Genomic DNA, 7,119 nt, shown 5'->3' with positions numbered 1-7,119 from the left:
TTTTTATCATATTTTAGACGACATGCTATAGTATGACTTTTTTATCATATTTTAGACGACATGCTATAGTATGACTTTTTTATCATATTTTTATAGTATGACTTTTTTATCATATTTTAGACGACATGCTATAGTATGACTTTTTTATCATATTTTAGACGACATGCTATAGTATGACTTTTTTATCATATTTTAGACGACATGCTATAGTATGACTTTTTTATCATATTTTAGACGACATGCTATAGTATGACTTTTTTATCATATTTTAGACGACATGCTATAGTATGACTTTTTTTTATCATATTTTAGACGACATGCTATAGTATGACTTTTTTATCATATTTTAGACGACATGCTATAGTATGACTTTTTTATCATATTTTAGACGACATGCTATAGTATGACTTTTTTATCATATTTTAGACGACATGCTATAGTATGACTTTTTTATCATATTTTAGACGACATGCTATAGTATGACTTTTTTATCATATTTTAGACGACATGCTATAGTATGACTTTTTTATCATATTTTAGACGACATGCTATAGTATGACTTTTTTATCATATTTTAGACGACATGCTATAGTATGACTTTTTTTCATATTTTAGACGACATGCTATAGTATGACTTTTTTATCATATTTTAGACGACATGCTATAGTATGACTTTTTTATCATATTTTAGACGACATGCTATAGTATGACTTTTTTATCATATTTTAGACGACATGCTATAGTATGACTTTTTTATCATATTTTAGACGACATGCTATAGTATGACTTTTTTATCATATTTTAGACGACATGCTATAGTATGACTTTTTTATCATATTTTAGACGACATGCTATAGTATGACTTTTTTATCATATTTTAGACGACATGCTATAGTATGACTTTTTTATCATATTTTAGACGACATGCTATAGTATGACTTTTTTATCATATTTTAGACGACATGCTATAGTATGACTTTTTTATCATATTTTAGACGACATGCTATAGTATGACTTTTTTATCATATTTTAGACGACATGCTATAGTATGACTTTTTTATCATATTTTAGACGACATGCTATAGTATGACTTTTTTATCATATTTTAGACGACATGCTATAGTATGACTTTTTTATCATATTTTAGACGACATGCTATAGTATGACTTTTTTATCATATTTTAGACGACATGCTATAGTATGACTTTTTTATCATATTTTAGACGACATGCTATAGTATGACTTTTTTATCATATTTTAGACGACATGCTATAGTATGACTTTTTTCATATTTTAGACGACATGCTATAGTGTGACTTTTTGATCATATTTCAGACGACATGCTATAGTATGACTTTTTTATCATATTTTAGACGACATGCTATAGTATGACTTTTTTATCATATTTTAGACGACATGCTATAGTATGACTTTTTTATCATATTTTAGACGACATGCTATAGTATGACTTTTTTATCATATTTTAGACGACATGCTATAGTATGACTTTTTTATCATATTTTAGACGACATGCTATAGTGTGACTTTTTTATCATATTTTAGACGACATGCTATAGTATGACTTTTTTATCATATTTTAGACATGCTATATATATTATGACTTTTTAGTCATATTTTGGATGACATGCTATAAGTATGGCTTCCGTTCAAGTTATGGAGGCTAACACGGTGGTGCAGCTGTCAAAGTTGTTGCCTCTCAGTTGAAAGGTTCTGGGTTCAATTCCTGCCTGTGACTTTCCACGTGGATTCATTATTCCTGCAAGACTAATGACCAGAAAGTAAAGTTTGTTGTCCACAATAAGGATGACTAACTTATGCATGTTGTCAATAATGTAAAACATCACATTCAGGCAAGAACATGCAATCCTCCACACTAAGTTCCAGACCCGCTATCGAACCCAGAAGCTCCTGATTGTGAGATGACAACGCTGGATTGGAACTTCAACATTTTTGATGACTTTCTTGCATGCTTGTCTAACTTATATGACTTATATAACTTTTAAACATGTTACTGAAGAGAGATCTACGGTGCAGTGGTTGGTGCTGTTGCCTCCCATTCAGAAGGCTCCAGGTTCAAGACTCACCTGGGAAAGGATGACATTAACATCCTGGATGAAAAGCCACAGCAAGAATTGAACCTGCAACCTTCTGACTGGGGTTCAACAACATTAACCACTGCACCACCGTGCTTTCTTCAAGAAAATGTTTAAAAGTCATATAAGTAATATAAGTCAGACGAACATGCAATAGAGGCAGCACAACTTTGCAGTTGCTAGCGTTGTCATCTCACAGTCAGGAAGTACTGGGTTCGATCAGGGGCTTGGAACTCTGTCTGTGGAGGATTGCATGTTCTTGCTTGGAGTGTGACTTTGTCACAATTACGACTACATGATGTTTGTTTTACATCATGGACTATATGCATGATAACATGCATAAGATAGTCATCCATATTATGGATGACATATTTTAATTTACTTATTACCTATGCAGGAACATGCAAATTCCACATAGAAAGTCCCAGGCGGGGATCGAACCACGGACCTTTAGACTGTAAGACGACAACGCTGACAACTGCACTGTTGTGTTGCCTGAAATAATTTAAACGGAAGTCATATTTATAGCATGTCGTCTAAAATATGACAAAAAGTCACACTATAGCATGTCATCCGAAAAATGACCAAAATGTAAAACTATATCGTGTCCTCCGAAATATGACCAAAAAGTCAAGATTTCATTTTTCGGACGACATGCTATAGTATGACTTTTTTTTCATATTTTAGACGACATGCTATAGTATGACTTTTTTATCATATTTTAGACGACATGCTATAGTATGACTTTTTTATCATATTTTAGACGACATGCTATAGTATGACTTTTTTATCATATTTTAGACGACATGCTATAGTATGACTTTTTTATCATATTTTAGACGACATGCTATAGTATGACTTTTTTATCATATTTTAGACGACATGCTATAGTATGACTTTTTTATCATATTTTAGACGACATGCTATAGTATGACTTTTTTATCATATTTTAGACGACATGCTATAGTATGACTTTTTTATCATATTTTAGACGACATGCTATAGTATGACTTTTTTATCATATTTTAGACGACATGCTATAGTATGACTTTTTTATCATATTTTAGACGACATGCTATAGTATGACTTTTTTATCATATTTTAGACGACATGCTATAGTATGACTTTTTTATCATATTTTAGACGACATGCTATAGTATGACTTTTTTATCATATTTTAGACGACATGCTATAGTATGACTTTTTTATCATATTTTAGACGACATGCTATAGTATGACTTTTTTATCATATTTTAGACGACATGCTATAGTATGACTTTTTTATCATATTTTAGACGACATGCTATAGTATGACTTTTTTATCATATTTTAGACGACATGCTATAGTATGACTTTTTTATCATATTTTAGACGACATGCTATAGTATGACTTTTTTATCATATTTTAGACGACATGCTATAGTATGACTTTTTTATCATATTTTAGACGACATGCTATAGTATGACTTTTTTATCATATTTTAGACGACATGCTATAGTATGACTTTTTTATCATATTTTAGACGACATGCTATAGTATGACTTTTTTATCATATTTTAGACGACATGCTATAGTATGACTTTTTTATCATATTTTAGACGACATGCTATAGTATGACTTTTTTATCATATTTTAGACGACATGCTATAGTATGACTTTTTTATCATATTTTAGACGACATGCTATAGTATGACTTTTTTATCATATTTTAGACGACATGCTATAGTATGACTTTTTTATCATATTTTAGACGACATGCTATAGTATGACTTTTTTATCATATTTTAGACGACATGCTATAGTATGACTTTTTTATCATATTTTAGACGACATGCTATAGTATGACTTTTTTATCATATTTTAGACGACATGCTATAGTATGACTTTTTTATCATATTTTAGACGACATGCTATAGTATGACTTTTTTATCATATTTTAGACGACATGCTATAGTATGACTTTTTTATCATATTTTAGACGACATGCTATAGTATGACTTTTTTATCATATTTTAGACGACATGCTATAGTATGACTTTTTTATCATATTTTAGACGACATGCTATAGTATGACTTTTTTATCATATTTTAGACGACATGCTATAGTATGACTTTTTTATCATATTTTAGACGACATGCTATAGTATGACTTTTTTATCATATTTTAGACGACATGCTATAGTATGACTTTTTTTATCATATTTTAGACGACATGCTATAGTATGACTTTTTTATCATATTTTAGACGACATGCTATAGTATGACTTTTTTATCATATTTTAGACGACATGCTATAGTATGACTTTTTTATCATATTTTAGACGACATGCTATAGTATGACTTTTTTATCATATTTTAGACGACATGCTATAGTATGACTTTTTTATCATATTTTAGACGACATGCTATAGTATGACTTTTTTATCATATTTTAGACGACATGCTATAGTATGACTTTTTTATCATATTTTATACGAAATGCTATAGTATGACTTTTTTTATCATATTTTAGACGACATGCTATAGTATGACTTTTTTATCATATTTCTTTTTTTTCATATTTCAGACGACATGCTATAGTATGACTTTTTTGTCATATTTTAGACGACATGCTATAGCATGACTTTTTTGTCATATTTTAGACGACATGCTATAGTATGACTTTTTTATCATATTTTAGACGACATGCTATAGTGTGACTTTTTTCCACATTTTAGACGACATGCTATAGTATGACTTTTTTTCATATTTTGGACGACACGCTATAGTTTGACTGTGAAGAGAAATTTGTCGCTGAATAACAAACTAAACGAAAAGGGAAACGCGGCGTCAGACGGCAGACTGTTTACAGGCGAAGACGACGTCCTCGCTGGGAAACACCGAAGCCTGCAGGTCAACAAGCCTCCATTAAGCTCTCAGGTCTGGAGGGCTGCTGGGAGAAGACAAGTTGTGACTTGGGACGAGGGTCTGCCGCATCCTTTCCACATGAGATAATACAAGCAAATGCCTTTCTAATCCATCCCTCCTCACTGTGACGCAACCGACTCGCCGGGAAGGAAACGAGGATGTCATCAGAAACAGCAACCGCTCTCTTAAAGTCAGATGTGAAGTGAGTCGTTCTCTGCAGGGAGACGGAGACGCTTTCAGCGGTCCGGTCTTGTCTGATTTCCCATCAGCTACTTCAAAGGAGGAAAGAAACAAGGAAGGAAGCGTTTGACTGCTCCGCCGATCTCAGAACAGCTTTCTCTGCCTGGATGTTAGCGATTAGCTTCACTCAAATCTAAGAAGAGAAACCTTTCTCTGCTCCGATTTTAGTATTAAATTTAGAAATCCCAGCTGCGTGTGGAACTTGGACGTGTCCCAAGTATCCCAACACATTTTTTCGATTGAATTTATGATAATATTAGCGCCGGTGCCACCGTGAGGTTGAGATATGCCAAATTTGGTTTGTGTTCCCCGTCGGAATCAACCGTCCCAACTTGGCTGCTGAATTTAGTCCCAAATTCTTTGGTTTTTGACCCGAACTTAACAGTACGAGGCGGTACCAAACGGTGTCGGGCCGTTTCTGTTGCACGTGAAACGAGTGCAGCAGCTACAACCTGCGGGAATAAATGTTCCAAGTTACGTCGCTTGATCAACATCAGCGCCGGAGTGAGTCATGTTTATTTGTGACACCCCCCCCCGGTACGGGCACATTTGCACATTTGCACATTTGCACATTTGCACATTTGCACATTTGCACATTTGACCTGAAACTCGAAGACCGCACGTCACAGTAGAACTCGGTGTTGACGGTCAGACCCCGGAGGACGAATCCACGGCGCACGAGAAAACCACATCCTGGTTTCACTTCTGCCACTCTTCAAACTCGATTGTCGCTCAAAACGCCTCGACAGCCCTCGCCGCTTCATCGCCGCAGATTTTCCGAGTTCCCGAGTTTAAAACAAAATTTGATCGGCGCTCTTCGCTCAAAAAGAAACGCAGACGTGCCCGTGAACCAGCGGTGTTGGAATACTGACTCGTGAAGGTTTCAGCTTCCACGTGTTCAGCGCACGTCGTGCTGCTGCTTTCCATTCGAGAGCGACACCAACGGTGGAAACGTCCTGATCGCCTTTTGCATCTCCAACCTCTTCAGACGTCCTTCGTATTAATTTGCTAAATAACACGTTAGCATGCTTGACGAGCGAAACCAGGAATGTGAGCACGGTAAAACATTTGAGCTTAATGTCTTTTCAATCATTTAGGAGCTTAGAAATAATATTAATTGCTTTTTTTTTTTAAGACGAATTGTCCCGACTGGCTCCTCTGCTCGACCGAAGAATCCAAACCTACGAGGAATTTCATGAATGCTCTCAGCGCCTTGTGCCGTCGGGGTGACTAAGCTGCTTTCACTCCACCGGCTCGGCCGTGTTGGCCACCTGGACTCAACTGTGAAATCCCCTCACAGCCACCAACGCTACCTTCGCCCTCTTTGAGTTTGGATGGCGGATTCAAGAGGTCGCCGCTGGCTTCGTTTCAACATTTTGAAATTTGACAAAAAAAAAAAAAAAAAAAAGGTTACAAAAAAAAGAAATCTTCCGCAGTGACCTTTTTTTTTTTTTTTTTTTTTTTTTTTTGGTCTCCAGATTTGATAACAAAACAAGACGCAAGAAGGAAAAAGGAAAGAAAGCGAGGCCTCGCCCGACAAAGCAGAGAAACCGGAGACGGTGGCCCGGACTACACCCATGTCGGTGTACAGTTGACCCCAGATTAACCTCCCAGGTAAATATAATCCTCCTCCGTGTCACCTCTCACTCTCCATACCGGCCTATGAACACACCAGGACGCCAAGGTCTGGCGACAGCCGACAGCCAATGACAGACGAGCGCGAGTGTTGTTTTCTTTCCTGTCCTGCATGGAAATGGAAGACAAGAAAACAGCCCCAGCATGCAGGCTGCTATCAGCGCATCTCCCGGTCCTTTCGAATCTCTTTCTCTCTCACACACACGCTGACTTATCGAGGCC

The 7,119-nt window shown here is 35.6% G+C and overlaps 1 long non-coding RNA gene across 1 annotated transcript; it reads right to left on the bottom strand.

Moving 5' to 3' along the window:
* Positions 1-530: 530 nt before the first annotated feature.
* On the bottom strand, positions 531-4,877 carry LOC138629295 (uncharacterized). Its single transcript, XR_011311536.1, has 3 exons — positions 4,778-4,877; positions 1,244-1,316; positions 531-634 (listed from the first exon to the last, which is right to left on the bottom strand). It is a non-coding gene; the product is annotated as an uncharacterized lncRNA (long non-coding RNA).
* Between the last annotated feature and the right edge of the window lie 2,242 nt (positions 4,878-7,119).

This window comes from Brachyistius frenatus, unplaced genomic scaffold, assembly GCF_029030835.1.
Source record: "Brachyistius frenatus isolate BFR_SWC_R1_liver_20210118 unplaced genomic scaffold, ASM2903083v1 Contig_113, whole genome shotgun sequence".
Lineage (NCBI taxonomy): Eukaryota > Metazoa > Chordata > Actinopteri > Embiotocidae > Brachyistius > Brachyistius frenatus.
The sequence above is the reverse complement of the archived record's forward strand: the minus strand, read 5'-3'. Positions and strand labels throughout refer to the sequence as shown.